The following is a 16,972-nucleotide window of genomic DNA, read 5'->3' on the forward strand; positions in this document are numbered from 1 at the left end:
ATTTAAGCCCTTAGTTGGGGCTAGACTAAAAGGTCCAAAAAACAACTAAAAGCCCCCCATTACTGTTCCTGGGAGAGTTTATATAACTGCAGACATTCTACCTGGAAGCAGTAACAGAAGAAAAGAAAGTTGGTATTACTCCAGCAGTGCAGTTCAGATTCAAAGGATGGACCCAAGAAAGGGCTTGGTTGGGGTGAGGGGGGAAACTTTCCAAGTGCTTAGTACAATGCTTTGCACACAGTATGTGCTCAGTAAATATGATTGAATGAATGAAACACCAAAGAGGAAAAAGTTTCCTTTCCATGGCATCTCCACAAGGAGTTGGAGTTCTCACACAGAGGATATTTTGAGCACTATTTCATCCTCAATTTATAAGAGGCCTGTTATATGCAATAGAGGGAGGGAAGATATGTCCATTTTCTAAAATTCTTATGAACAGAAGAGCTGGACCTTCTCTCAGGGGAAAGAAACAACCCGGTGGTGGGTGAAGACAAAGCTGCTGAAAGCTAAAATGACAGGCAGGATTAAAGCAGACATATATTGGGCTTGTTGTTTTCCTGAGAAGATACAGCCCATCACTTTCTCTTACAGCTAAACCTGCTGCACATGCATGAGAGGAAAAGCAGAGTACATGTGTAGGTGCTACTTTTTGTATGTTGCCTCTCTCCCATTTAAATTCCTCCACCATAATGTATTCTGGGTGATAAATGATTTCTGGCTCAGAAGGTAATCATTATCTCTTACTGACTCTTGCAGATGGACTAGAGATAAGACATTCCTCTCCCCTCCCTTACCTTTCCAGAGAATCAAGTATGTCTCATCAAGGATCATTCCAACTCAGGCCTTTGTGCATCTCCATGACCCAGAAAGGAAGTATACTGAAACTTACATGGCAAGTTAAAGGCAAATCCTTCCCAGCCCTGAATAAGGCAGTCCAGAAGCAAAGTGGTATGATGCCTGGTCTCTCTATGTAGACTAGCTAATGTAGTCCTAGAGGACATCAAGTCTCTTTCCTTTCTTCCCACCCTGCCTCCCCCCCAATAATGTCCTGAGGCTCTCACAGCTGAACTGCATTGTCCTTTAATTGCCTTTTGAAACAAGCCAGCTCCCAGGATAAAAATAAAAACTCAGCTGTTAGAAGAGGGAGAAAATCAGCTGTTTGACACTGGACCCCAAAAGCCCTGAAACTTTGCTTTTATAGCCACAGTATCCTTATTGCTCTTTCTGTTAATTTTGGTCTAGTATGTTGTGTTGCCTTATGTATCTGTCATCTGACTCCTTTTCCCCTTATTACTTAGATTGTAATCCCCTTCAGGGCCAGGAGCTAGCTAATTCTCACTGGAATATATTTTCTTATAGCACTTAGTACTCTTATTTTGTACAGGGCAATGACTTAATAAATACTGTTTCAGGAATAGTAAAGAAAAAAGTTGATGGGTTCCCTAGGATGGTCTGTTCTAGAAACCCCAAGGAAACTCAGAAGTCTGTGGCCTCACCAGAACATGGTTTGCTGGAAATCAACAAGCTGTCTATGCCCAGTGGGCCAACAACTCTTTATACCCATACTGGGAGAAGTGGGTATGTTTAGGTGTCTCTCAGGGGGGTGGTCTCAATTTTCAAGAATTCTAGTTCACCAACTGAATTAGCTTTTTCCTTTTCTGGGGGCTTCCTTCCACAAATATTTCTGGTATAGCTTAGCCTAAAAGAAAGAGCATGATCTTGGGAATCAGGAGACCTGGGTTCTAATCCCAGCACTGCCACTTGCCTGCTGTGTGACCTTGCAAAAGCCACCTAACTTTTCCATGCCTCAGTTTCCTCATATCTCATCACATCTGTTTTCCCTCCTACTTAGACTGTGAGCCACATTTGTCTCCACCCCTGTGCTTAGTACGGTGCCTGGCACGTAGTAAGCACTTAACAAATACCATAATTATTATTATGTGGAACAGGGACTGATGATCTTGTATCTAACCCATTGCTCAGTACAGGGCTTGGCACATGGTAAGCCCTTAAAAATACCACAATTATTAAATTATTGTAAATGGCCAGAAAATGAAATGAAACAATTGGTCCTAGGAATCTGCAGCCTCACTATTCATCCCCTAAGGCTGTTCAAGGGAGCAAATTTCTAAGAGACAGCAGTTAACTGAGGAAAGCCTGCTGTTGGGTAGGGACCGTCTCTATTCTTTGCCAACTTGTACTTCCCAAGCGCTTAGTACAGTGCTCTACACACAGTAAATGCTCAATAAATATGATTGAGTGAATGAATGAATGAAAGTGGTGTTGGATTTTGTGGGGTAATGGTATGGAAAATGGAGGACATTTGTGATTCAGGGAGCCTTTTACCTTTCTAAGGGAGCTCTGAGCTAGTCTTAGGGAAGAAAGGGGTGGGCTTTGAAAGAGTTGGGATGGAGTTCACGGCCTCATCAAATTCAGTTCTTTGCCTTGGACCATGGCAAATTCTTGTTTTACTCATTGAGGATTTTCCTCCTTCTGTACCTTATGGAGATAGAGGGATTCAGAACACTCATCCTTGTAGTTTGGATAATAATAATAATAATAATAATAGTTATATAATAGGCATTATTATTATGGTATTTGTTAAGAGCCTATTAAGTGCCAAGCATTGTACTAAACCCTGGGATAGGTACAATATATGCAGATTGGACCCAGTCCCAGACTTACATGGGGCTCATGGTAAGGAAATGAAACCACAAAGAGCCAAACTTGCATCTACTATCAAACAGCAAGCTACAATTAGAAACCCAAAGCTCTAACGAAAGAAATTTCCTCATGAGGGAGGAAAGGGGATTTTTGTAATATGTTTGGAGAGGGTGTCATATATTACATTATCTGAAAGGCAACAGTTTTCCAAATGATACACAGTGAGCCCATAAATCCAACTGTCCAGTTCCTGTCCCCACCCTTTCCTACATTTATAATGGATAAGGAAAGCTTTTGGTGACACACAGCCAGCAGTGCGAGGGACCCTTTGGGGAGTGGAGTTTGTCGTTATGAGTTGTGCTGTTTCTACCTGATAAATGAAGAGCAAGCAAAGGTCACATTTCTACATTGGTCAGTGCACAGCCCAGCCCTGGGGAGTTCATTATAGCCTGGACATTGTGTGCCGCAGGGGGTTATTTCTAGCTGAGTGATTGTAGTGAGATGCAAGCCTCTACTAAAGAACCCTGGCCCCAATAGAGAGGTTCTGTCACTGAGTTTAGTCTTTTTGTGGCCACCATGGTTTCCCAGTGAAAGCTCAAGTAATTCCCAATGAGGAGGGCAGAGATAAAGATGAAAGAATCTCCCAGGTGTCCCCTCCTTGTCTCCTTGCCACATCCCTAGTCCTCTACTACTAGTGGTTCCAGCTCAACAGCACCAAATGTGCCCATTTCCTTACTATGTTGATCATGGTGGATAGAAGGATTCAGCTCCTCATGACATGGAACAATCAATCAATGGTATTTACTGAGTGTTTACTTTGTGCAGAGCACTGTACTAAATTCTTTGGGAGAGTACAATATAACAGAGTTGGTAGATTTGTTCCCTGACCACAACTAGAGGATTTCCGGCATCATGACTTTGGTTTATGTGTCTTTTTGTACGTAACTAGGATAGGAACCCGAGTCCACATGATCATGTTCTTTTCCATCAGTGCATCCTCTTGCTAGAATGTAAACTTGAGTTTTTCCTCCTCATGCACTCTAGTTTCTCCCTGTGGAAAACACACATGGTATGAATTACTTACTGTCCCTATCACTATTAATATACTCACTATTCCTCTGCATTTCTGTTGATTACCACAAACTTTTTGCTGGCTTCAGTTTGTCAGCGAGGCTACTTCCAAGTGTCTCCCCAATAGTCAGACTGTGAGCCCGTTGTTGGGTAGGGACCATTTCTATATATTGCCAATCTGTACTTCCCAAGCAGTTAGTACAGTGCTCTGCACACAGTAAGTGCTCAATAAATATGATTGAATGAATGAATGTATGAATGAATGAATGAATTGATCTGCACAGGATTCAAAATAAGCAGCATTTTCCCCTGCACAGAAAGATCCCAGATTTTCTACCTAGAGTTTCTCCACACTTTCTACCCTTTTAACTGGAGCTCATTTGCAGACTATATGTCTGCAGTAGTAAGTAACCATTTTTGCTCTAGGAGAGTTGGTTGGCTTAGTTAGAATCCGTGCCATGACAACAAGCTGGGTTATAGCAAAAAGGTAGCCAAGGAGTGGCCCTTCTCTGAGCTTTAACTACCTCATCTGTAAAATGGGGATTGTGACTGTGAGCCCAGTGTGGAACAGGGACTGTGTCCACCCTGATTTGCTTGTATGCACCCCAGTACTTAGAATAGTGCATGGCACATAGCGCTTAACAATTACTATTATTATTATCATGTGTCAGGTGAGACTAGCACACTTTGAGGGGCAAACCAGCTCAGATTACTGCTCAAGAGAGATTTTCCAGCGCTTAGAACAGTGCTTGGTGAGTAGTAAGTGTTTAATAAATACCATAATTATTATTATTATTCAAAGAGTACACAACAGTACACATTTTGAGTGCTTATTTTGGGGCTCTGTCATACATTGGTTGGAGGATTTCCTAGGAGAAGGGACAGCTCCCGGGAATCCATTAGTATCTGTTATCTTTTCCTTCAAAGCCACCTGATTGTGACCAGCAGTAAAGTCTTTCTTATCTTCTGAGTAATTCACGCCTCTTATCATGCAAGCCTTTGAAATCTCTCCTCTGTGCTGAAGGCTGCCTTTGAGGCAATCTTGTAAGAGCATATGAAATGTTATTATTGGTCAGACAAATGGTTCATCCAGTCTCTTCCCTGTGGAAAGAAGAAAGCTGAATGGAGGCACTGTTGAAGTCTACCAAATCAAGTGAAAGTGGGTGGAAGTAGGTGGAACCACAAAACATTGCACTGTGTCAGAGACAATGGGATGCTTGAAGGAGCAGTGTGATGCTTGTTCTCCTTGAAATCTGGCCTAGTATTTAGGGATAGATAATCTAGCAGCTCTAATTTTCTCCTTTACAGCTCTAACTTTCCATTATGGCCCAGTCATCCACGGATGGATCCAAACCTCTCTTGAACCTGCTGATCACTTTCTGCTTGCGTAACTTTCTGTGGTAACAAATTCCATATACTTACCAACTGCTGTAACAGAAACTGTTTTCTTTGGCTTGTTTTGATGCTACCAGAGAAGTAGCGTGGCTCAATGGAAAGAGCACGGGCTTGGGAGTCAGGAGTCATGGGTTTAAATCCCGACTCAGCCGCTTGTCAGCTATGTGACTTTGGTTAAGTCACTTAACTTCTCTGCGCCTCAGTTACCTCATCTGTAAAATGGGGATGAAGATTGTGAGCCCCACATGGGACAACCTGATCACTTTGTATCCACCCCAGTGCTTAGAACAGTGCTTTGCACATAGTAAGCACTTAACAAATACCAAAATTATTATTATTATTATCACCTTCAAGCTTCACTTTGGTGTCATGGGAATTGGTAAACAATAAGTCCATGTTTGCCCTGACCACCCACATCCTTCATGAATCTGTAGACTCAATCATGACCCCTCTCAGCCTTTGTCTTTCTAGACTGAAGAGCCCTAATCATTTCAACCTGACCTCATATAAAAGCTTTTCTATTATTATTATCATTAGTTGTTAAGAGCTTACTATGTGTCAAGCACTGTTCTAAACAATGGGATAGATACATGTCTATCAGGTTGGACACTGTCCCTGTCCCACATGGAGCTTGCGGTCTAAGTAGGAGGGAGAACGGGCATTTAATTCCCATTTTACAGATGAGCTAACTGAGGTTCAGAGAAATTAAATGACTTTTCCAGGATCACACTGCAGACAAGTGGCAGAGCCAGGGTTAGAACCCTGGTCCTCTGGCTCTCAGGCCCATATACTTTCCATTAGGCCAAATTGTTCCTCATCCTTTCCATCTCATCTTTGCAGGGACCTTTTCCAGCTGTTTTCATTCCCTCTTAAAATGTGGTGACCAGAACTGCATATGGTGTTCCAGGCACGGACAAACCACGGTTTTACATAATGACAAAAGTCTGCCTTTTGAGCTTTTCTGATGATGCCCAGAATCTGGTGGGCCTTTTTGGTTGCTGCTGGATATTAATGAATCAATTAGTATACTATTTTTTAAGAAGTTACTGGGTGCAGAGCACAGAGAACTAGAGCAGCCTAGTGGAAAGAGCACAGGCCTAGGAGTCAGAGGTCCTGGGTTCCAATCATGATTCTGCTTCTTGCTTACTGTGTGCCTCAGTTTCCTCATCTGTAAAATAGTAATAATAATAATGATGGTATTTGTTAAGCCATCATATTAGAGAAGCAGCGTGGCTCAGTGGAAAGAGCATGGGCTTTGGAGTCAGAGGTCATGGGTTCAAATCCCAGCTCCACTAATTGTCAGTTGTGTGACTTTAGGCAAGTCACTTAACTTCTCTGGGCCTCAGTTACATCATCCGTAAAATAGGGATTAAGACTGTGAGCCCCCTGTGGGACAACCTGATCAACTTGTAACCTCCCCAGCACTTAGAACAGTGCTTTGCACATAGTAAGCACTTAATAACGGACATTATTATTATTATTAAGCGCTTTCTATGTGCTGAGCACTGTTCTAAGCACCGTGATAGATACAAGGTTAACAGGTTGTCCCACATGGGGCTCACAGTCTTAATCCCCATTTTACAGATGAGGGAACTGAGGCCCAGAGAAGTTAAGTGACTTGCCCAAAGTCACACAGCTGACATGTGTTGTAGCCAGAATTCAAACCCATAACCTATGACTCCTAAGCCTGGGGGAATTCAATACTTGTTCTCCCTCCTACTTAGGCTGTGAGCCCCATGTGGGACAGGGACTGTGTCCAAAATGTTTACCTTGTATTCTCCCCAGCACTCAGTACAGTGTTTGGCATATAGTAAGCACTTAAGAAATGCCACAATGATTATCATTACTAAGAGCTAGTAGATAGAACTTAAATAAATTACAAGTAGGTGGAGGCAGTTAGAGTGTATAAAGCTGTGTGTGTGTGTGTTAGGGGTTGGTAGAAGTACCCAAGTGCTTAAGTACCACAAATGTGCTGATAATAACGATGGCATTTGTTAAGCGCTTACTATGTGCCAAGCACTGTTCTAAGCGTGGGCATGGCAATTTTAAGGATACAAACTATAAGCTCCTCCTCTAGACTGTAAGCTCCTTGTGGGCAGGGGATTTGTCTACCAACTCTGTTATACTGTACTCTTCCAGGTACTTAGTACAGTGCTCTGGACACTGTAAGTACTCAGTAAATACCATTGACTGATGTACAATGGGGATATGAGAGATTATTCAGAGAAGGCCTTCTGGAAGAAATGTGATTTAAGAAAGACTTTGAAGATGGGGAGCACAGTGATCTGCTGAATGTGGAAGGGAGTTCCAGATAGAAGGGAGAGTATGAGTAAGAGATTGGTGGTGGTAAGTGACAAGAATGAATCTCAGTGAGAGGAAGGAAGCATGTTGGGGGATAGTGGGAGAAGATAGAGGCTAAGTAGTGAAGCAGCGAGAAGCAGCGTGGCTCAATGGGAAAGAGCCCGGGCTTTGGAGTCAGAAGTCATGGGTTCAAATCCTGCCTCCACCACTTAGCTGTGTGACTTTGGGCAAGTCACTTAACTTCTCTGGGCCTCAGTTCCCTCATCTGTAAAATGGGGATGAAGACTGTGAGCCCCACATGGGACAACCTGATCACCTTGTATCCCCCCAGAGCTTAGAACAGTGCTTTGCACATAGTAAGCACTTAATAAATGCCATCATCATTATTATTATTAGTGGGAAGAGAGCTGATCGAGTGCCTTAAAATGAATGGTCAGGAGTTTTTCCTTGATGCAGAGAAGATTGTATATATATTTATTGAAGGTTTATGAGGACTGGGGCGATGTGCATAAAATGATCTTTTTAGAAAAAAAATGATCTGGCAGCAGAGGAAAGTATGGGCTGGAGAAGGGAGAGACAGAAGGCAGGAAGGTCAGAGAGGAGGCTGAGGCTGAAGCAGTACTTAAGTCAGGATATAATAATGATAATAATAATAGTATTTGTTAAACGCTTACTATATGCCGAGTATCTTTACCAGCATGATGGCAGTTTGGATTGAGAGGAAGGAATGGATTTTGGAAATGTTATCGTGAAGAACAAGCCAAAAGCATTAGAAGAAATAATGAATAGAGGGGTTGAAAGAAAAAGAGGAATCAAGGATAATGCCAAAGTTGCAGGCTTGGGAGATGTGTATATATGTGCATACCTATAATTCTATTTATATTATTGCCTGTTTACTTGTTTTGATGTGTATATACCTATAATTCTATTTATTTATATTGATGCTATTGATGCCTGTTTACTTGCTCTGATGTCTGCCTTCTAGACTGTAAGCCTGTTATGGACAGGGATTATCTATATTGCTGAACTGTACTTTCCACTGCATACAGTAAAGCACTCAATAAATATGATTGAATGAAAGAATGAATGAGGGTAAACCCCCAGGGAAACTATTAACATGGGACAGTGGGCGCAGAAAGGAGTGGAGGGAAAAAGCCTGGCTCTTACAACAGTGCTTAGCACATAGTAGATGCTTAACAAATACCCTAAAAAAAAAGAGGCTTAGACTCCCCCCCTTCTAAGTTGGGGATTGTTTCCCATCACCACTGACTGATAAATCATTACAGCACAGAACTAGCAAAGGAAAAAAGGCCAGTAACAAATTCCTGAAATGGAATTTTTAGATTGGGAATTGGATTAAAGTTGCTGGGGAATTCACCTACCTAATTGTGCAAGGTGAAGTGTTGGGGAAAAGTTGACAAGTGTTGCCACCTTCCTGTTTCAACCTGAAACTTCCACTTCTCACTCTGTCTTCCCATGTCCCTCACACACATGCCCCCTTTTGCTATGGATTGAAACAATCAGGTTTACTTAGCTGAGGACTCCATCGCGGTCATAGTTTCTGACAAGGTTAGTCATCAAAAACGCTGCTCTGATCCACTTTGTTTCTTCTCTCTGATGCAGGCTGGGAAGCCAAGGACAAGAGTAGGCTGGGAATTGTCTATTTCTTCTTTGCAAGGCTGATTTTGCTTTTCAGTAGTGGGAGGGATCTGTTGAAGCCATTGCATCCAGGTTGTTCTTCTGGCCTTAGACATATTTAAATTTTTATATTTCAGTCAAGATCCTAAAATGTCTGAGAACAGAAAAACAACCTCTATTGCTATCCTTAGATATCACTAGATGTCACTGTTGGTGCGCGCACACACACACACACACACACACACACACACACACACACACACATGCACACGCACGCACACAAATACAGAGCCTGAAAACTTTAATACAGTTTGCATTGCCTGGTAGTCTAGGTGGTAATTGCAACATTCTCTGAAAGTTGTAAGTGTTTAGTCAGTCACCACTACTAGGGCCACTAAATCCATTTCTGGGGTGTTGAAATCTTTCTACTCATCTGATTACATAGTGCTTTTACTTTCAAAGTGCATGCATATCTATTATGCATTTGTAACTATTACCCCATTTTAACTATTACCCCATTTTTATCTTCATACACACTTAGCTAATGTCTACTTTTATTGGTCACCATCTAATTCCATAGGAATAATATTTTGAATGCATTTTTATTTTCCAAAGTGCTTTCACATCATCACTGGTCTCATTTTCCATTTCCCCTCCCAAGTGTTCCTCTAGATATTCAAGAATGAGTATTATTCATATTTTATAGATGGGAAAATTGGGGCAGAGAGGTTTAGGTGACTTGCCCAAGATCATCCAGCAAGCAAGTGGCAGTGCTAGGGCTAGAGTCCGAGTCTTCTAATAGTAGTGAAATATCCTTTCCACTAAACTCTGCTTCTTTGGGTGTGAAAAACAGTGAACTCTCTTGTAGGATACCCTGCTCATAGGTCCAGCTTCCAAACCAAAGATGATCAAAGAGAATGTGAAAAAAATGTTTAAAAATCTCCATGCCTTTCAGCCTCTTCCCACTTCAGTCTTTCAATCAAACAATCAGTCAATGGTATTTACTGAGCTCTTACTGTGTGTGGAGCACAGTACTAAGTGCCTGGGAGAATACAACAGAATTAGCAGACATTCCCTGCCCTTAACTAACTCACAGTCTAGTCTACACTCCATTCTGCTGCCCAGATCAGCATCCTGATATGTTCATACTCAAAACCCACCACTGGTTGCCCCTCTCCTTTCTTATCAAGCAAAGACTGCATACCAGTGGCATCAAGGCTGCCCACCAGCTCTCTCCACCTTACTTTTCACCTCTCCTCATATCCTACTCCCTTGTTAACACTCTTTGCTCCTCCCAAGCCCGGGAACTGTCTTGTCTTTCTCACCTCCAATCCCTTGCTCCTGTCGTCCCCAGGGCCTAATATTCCCTCACCTCCCCACCCCTGCCATATCTAAAATCTCTCAATCTTCCATATTTTCAAGGCCCTACTAACATCCCACCTCCTCCTACCAGTCTTCCCCGACTAATTATCAGCCTCCTGGTTCTATGTCTCCCCGGGTAGAGTATAAACTCCTTCAGGGCAGGGACTGTGTCTTGGGCTTCTTGTTGTATCTTTCATGTGCTTAGTACAATGCCCTGGATTCAGTAGTTACTTAATAAGTACCTCTGGACTATAAGCTCTTTGTGTTTAGGGGACATGTCTTCCAATTCTGTTTTATTGTGCTCTCCCACGCACTTAGTAAGTGCTCTTCACAGAAAGAGCTCACAATAAATACCATTGATTGATTACTACTACTGCAACTATTAAAAATATTCAGTCTGGTGACCTAGCATTCCCTCCTTACAGGAAATGGCTGCTTTGTTCGACTTAGGCTTATTGCCTCAGTGAATTGCTTTGATTCCCTTCAAAAAGCTGACTAAGGAACTGCCCACCTCTTTATTCAGTCTTCTAGTGTTCATGGATATACCCAGCCTTGCTGCATCTTTCTTTGCTGAAAGGCAGAAATCTAGTAAAAATGTAAATGTCCCCTTCCCAGCAGCTGGGAAACCAAGGTTGATTCAACAAATTTGCTGAGGAAGGCAAGAAAAGTACATACAGACACTGGGGTAGTCATCTGAGTCACCCAAAAGGAGAGATAGTGCTGGGATTTTATCATCACCCCGCAGGCTCTCTAGTCTGCCTTTTTAGGGGATAGCCTAAATGGCAACCCAATCTTCAAGTAACTCCCTGCTGCCTAAAAAAATGCCCTAGAAGAGTCAGAATCTACCAGGCAACTATTTGAAGATGACCCTGGATTTCCTCCAGGGAGCCCAGTAGGGCAAGGGCCTCTGGATCAGGTTGGAGTGAAATTGTAAAGAGACAATGTTCATACAGAATGAGCATTGTGGCAGTACGGAAATGTGACGATCTGCCAGCAGATGGAGTGGAAGGCCAACAAAAGTGCCGTGCAGTCTCAAGGAAAAAGGCTATCTTTTAGTAGGAGGAAATAGCAAACTCTTTCATCTCCAAAGGGTCCCTCTGTTCATTACTGTAAACATATTATAATGTGCTAACACTTACAGGCACACATGCTCACGTATACACACGCACACACACACACACACATTTGTTATCAATACGCATCCACAGCTGTTTGAATAATTAGTATTTATTTATGCACTTCCGGGGACTTGAAAAAATTAAGCAGATGGCTGTATAGACAGCAATAAGAAAGGTAAATAATAATGATAATGATATTGGTAAATAATGCGCCCTCTTAGTCTCAGGATCTGTCTGTTCAGGCTAAGACACACATTCCCTATGCTGTATGTTCTATTTTACATTAGCCTCCATCTGGAATAAAGCTGAGGGGCCTGGAGAATCAGTATGAGCAAGGAGGATGTAGGAAATCAAGACCTCCAAGAAATGAAATGGGAAAATGATGAGTTGGATTAAGATGAGAATAAAACCATCAGGCATCAGAAAGAGGTTCTTTAGCAGAATATTGAAGTTTTCCATCATTTCTCCCACCACAATAGCCTCCCATGTATGGACTAGGAGCCTGGAGCCTGACAGGTAAAATTGGCACTGGTCTGGATCATTTCTCTGTCCTTTGATGGGATTCACAAGGGATTTATCCCAGGAGGCAAGCCCTGTAAGTAGGTAGCAAGAGCGCCGAGGGAATCTGGAAAGAAACATTTACTCCTCAAACACTTCTCCTATCTGCCCCTTAGTCCAGCCCCAGAGGGTCCCCAAGCTGTCTTGTCTCAGGCCACCAATACCCTTAATATGGCCCTGCTTGTATCATTCCCAGGATCAGAAAGAGCAGTATGTGAGCTGAAGGGTGAATAGGTGTGTGTACACACATGTGTGTGTCTGTGCCTGTGTTTGTGTGTGTATGTGCATATGTCTGAAGGTTGAGGGACAAGGAATGGACATGTTAATTCAGCAGGAATTAAAGTAGCGGGTCAAAGGGATGAACCTAATAGCTATGCCTGACTGGCATCAAGCAAGTGAGTACATCTCACTGACACCTAAGTGGAATAAAGTCACCTAGGAAAGCTAGCTTGAGAGACTTAGTGCCATCTAGATATATACTCTCAGTGTTTTGGAGAGTGTTATTAAGGAATTAGGGAGTACTCTCCAACAATGCACACCTGTCTAGATAGAACATCATGTAATGTCAGAGGAAATGTCCATGCGCATGCAGGCAGCATCAGTCAAGGTGGGGGTAATAGAACATAATTTTTCCCTTGTGTGTGTGTGTTTTTTTATATCATACTTGCTAACTGCTTTACTATGGGCCAGGCACTGTACTAAGTGCTGGAGTAGGTACATGATAAGAGATGGACATAGTCCCCATCCCACGTGGGGCTCCCAGTCTAAATCGGAAGGAGGAAGATTTAATCCCCATTTTACAGATGAGCTAACCGAGGCACAGAAAAGTTAAGTGACTTACCCAAAGTTACTCAGCAGATCAGTGGTGGAGCCAGGATTTGAACCCACATTCTCTGACACACAGCCCCTCATTCTTTCCACTAGGCCACACTGCTTCCCTGCTTCATCAAAACTGTTGTAACCTCCACACTATCGAAGAAATTTAAACATTATGCTACTAGTGATGGGATCCTAACCAGTGGGTGTGGCTGATCTTTGCATGGTGGACCCTCTGTTCCCTTACTGTGTATGTAGAGACTGTCTTTTGTCAAATTGATGTATTTATAGCTTGCAGGGCCTTTTGAGGTTTTCAAACCTGATCCTTGGTCTACTGATTATTCCTGCTCAAGGAAAGCAACTCCTTTCCAGATTGTTGCATTCCAAATTGGTCAGTCTGCTGAAAGTGCCTCTCATCCATCCACTGCTAAAGCACATTGTGTAAAACTATGCTTCACCAGTGCCATCTATTAAATTATCAGCAACAGTGATCTAAAATAATCTTTATCTCTCCAGGGATTCCCTCTCTTAGCTGCAGTATTTTTCAATAACTATTGCTAATAAAGGCAGATTTTCTTCTGTATAGTAATCAGTTAATCAGAATCAATCAATCAATCAATGGTATTTATTGAGCATTTCCTGTGTGCAGAGGACTGTACTAAGCACTTGAAGGAGTACAAAATAACAGAGTTGGAAGACATGTTCCCTGCTTACTAGGATTTTACAGTCTAGAGGCTTCCCCCAACTAGGTCCTCTTTTTCTCTACTCCTTCTCCCTTCTGTGTCACCCTTACACTTGGATTTGTATCCTTCATTTGTATCCTTCATTTACCCCATCCTCAGCCCCACTGCAGCATGTGGTTTCATGGAAAGAGCACGGGCTTGCATGTCAGAGGACATGGGTTCTAATCCCTGCACCGCCACTTGTCTGCTGTGTGACCTTGGGCAAGCCACTTAACTTCTCTGTGTCTCAGTTCCCTCATCTGTAAATTAGGGATTAAGACTGTGAGCCCCACGTGGGACAACCTGATTACCTTGTATCGATCCCAGCACTTAGAACAGTGCTTGGCAAAAAGTAAGTGCTTAACAAATACCATTATTATAATTATTATTATATCCATAACTGATTTTAATGTCTGTCTCCCCATCCTGACTGTGAGCTCCTTTTGAGGAGGGAACATATCTACCAACTCTATGTTGTACTCTCCCAAGTGCTTAGTTCAGTGCTCTTCACATGGTAAACACTCAATAAATATGATTGATTGATTGATTGATTAGAGGCCAGGGAGTGTAAATTCCCATGGTGGTGAATTTTCCCCCTGAGGCAAATAAGCTTGTCACATGGTAGGGAGAAGAAGGGGAATGGTGGGAAGAGGGAGAGGAGTGAGAGGGGAGAGGGAGGGTAGAAGATCATGACAATATTCTGTGACCCTGATGATGTAAAACTATACAATAGCTACTATTTACAACGTGTTAAATGCTGGGATAGAGAATCAGTTCAGACACAGTCCCTGTCCCAGACAGGAATCAGTGGTTGGTACATAGTAAGCACTTTACAAATACCACAATTATTATTATCATTATTATTATCGTCACTGTACATATGAGGAAACCAAGGTGCTGAAAGGTTAAATGACTCACCCAAAGTCACACAGCAAGCAAGTCAGAGGTAGAGCTGGGACTGGAACCCTAGTCTCCTGACTCCCCCAGCCCCATCTTCTTTCCACTAGGCCATGCTAACTTTTTTTGAGTTGTCACACAACTTTGGAGTGTGGCAGTATTTGAGTCCCAGATGGTCTTGACTGAAACTGCTGAAGATCCCTGTCTTTTCTCTGCTGATGGGGGATTTCTGGGCCAAAGGTTATGTTTGAAGTTGCTCCGAAATTCACTTTTACCAAATAAAAGAGATATTCTTTTGCATCATGGATGACTTCTGGACATCTTATACAACCAGCTCCTACATCGAAGTCACTAGGAGGGAAAGTGTGTGTTTGTTTGGAAAGAGAAATATAGCAACATATAACCTCCATTTCTTTTGTTATTGCTTTGTGGTTACAGATGAGAAAGGGTTTGCTATTTTCCCTGAAATTGGCTGGGAGATTTTAAGTCTTGATACTGAAGGGCAGCTGCATGAATAGCTACAAAAAGCTGCTTCTGGGGCTGTATCAGATCGGTCTTAATTCCAGCTAATGCTCTCTGCAACCCATTGTGTAATGCAGACATCCATTTCCCAGGCTAGAGTGAAGGGGCCTGAGACATTGTTTTTAGGAGCTAAGAAAATATCGAGTCCCTTGAAAGAGGAAGGCCAAATCCTTAGACCATGAAGCGGTGATCTCTTCCCATGTAAGAGATTTTCTAGAAAATATATGTCAGTCACCACAGACCAGTGCTTACCAGATGGGATGCCTGGTCTTACTGATTTACTTGCAGGGTGGAGGGATGAGCCTTTCTGCCAGTAGAGGCAGCACTCACCCTTCAAGAGGCAGAACTGGGGGCAGATATGGGAAAGGGAGTGTCAGCCTGCTTCCCTGTAAATATGATGATGATGAAGTCTCCTGTCAAGTCTCAGTAGTGACATTTAAAGAGCGAGAACCTGCGTGATGACAGAACTAGAGGATTGAGCCATGCCACTCATTCTCCCACCCCTGACAGTAGGTTTTCCTCTGGGGTACGGAGCATAATGAGTAGGTGGGCAGGAGTTCGGCACACTGCAAAGAGCAAATGAAGGTTTTCTTTTATACTCAGAACCCAACACCAAAGAATCTCTCTATCCTCTTGCTTCTGTAGAGAACTCAAAACGTTCCCCCCTCTATTATTTCATTTATTCTCTCAAACCTCCCTGGAAATTCAATATGGAAAGAATGATTCCCAATTTATAAATGGAGAAACTGAGGCCCAGAACAGTTAAATGACTTCTTACTCAAGGACACACAGTGAGTCAGCAGCCAAGTGTTGAATTGGTTTCCAGATTCCTAGCACAGGGCTTTATCCATCAGGCTACGTTGTCTTCTATCACTATCAGTAAATTGGAAAACTGATTCAATGCTCACATCCACAGAAGCCTTAAAAATACATCGCAGATGGAAAGGAGCGAGACTTACAGATTAACCTGAATACCAAATGCCCAGGGAAAAGCTCTGTTCCCTTAGGAACAATCTGGGTGAATGCAAATATCTGGGACACTCACACTGGGAGCACAGCTGTCCCCAGGGAAAGGCGAGAGGACAAGGCTCTTGGCTTCTGCTCACTCAATCCTCAGAGTCTGATTTCAGGGACACAGGTGGTTCTAATCAGTTTGCTCTACTTCTGCTCCTCTCTGCATCATCGGCCTTGCCTTTAGGGATTTGCTAAATTCTAACATGACCGGGACTAGAAGAGCGGGGAAAATCAATCAATCAATCAATCAATCGTATTTATTGAGCGCTTACTGTGTGCAGAGCACTGTACTAAGCAGTTGGGAAGTACAAGTTGGCAACATATAGAGACAGTCCCTACCCAACAGTGGGCTCACAGTCTAGAAGGGGGAAACAGACAACAAAACAAAGCATATTAACAAAATAAAATAAATAGAATAGTAAATATGTACAAGTGAAATAGAGTAATAAATATGTACAAACATATACAGGTGCTGTGGGGAAGGGAAGGATGTAAGGTGGGGGGGATGAGGAGGGGGAGAGGAAGGAGGGGGCTCAGTCTGGGAAGGCCTCCTGGAGGAGGTGAGCGCTCAGTAGGGCTTTGAAGGGAGGAAGAGAGCTAGCTTGGCGGATGTGCGGAGGGAGGGCATTCCAGGCCAGGGGGATGACGTGGGTTGGGGGTCGACAGCGGAACAGGCGAGAACGAGGCACAGTGAGGAGATTAACGGCAGAGGAGCGGAGGGTGCGGGCTGGGCTGTGCCAAAGCAGGCATCTGTGCCAGCATTTGATGCTGACTACAGCCTCTTGGAGTTGTTGTCCAAACTGGATTCTGAGACTTCCCGGACGATGGAAGGCCCGGATGAGCTGAGCCAGAGTTCATCTGAATCGAAGCTGGTGTCGACCAGCAGCAGCAAGA

Source organism: Tachyglossus aculeatus, chromosome X1 (assembly GCF_015852505.1).
Source record: "Tachyglossus aculeatus isolate mTacAcu1 chromosome X1, mTacAcu1.pri, whole genome shotgun sequence".
In the NCBI taxonomy this organism is placed as follows: Eukaryota; Metazoa; Chordata; class Mammalia; order Monotremata; family Tachyglossidae; genus Tachyglossus; species Tachyglossus aculeatus.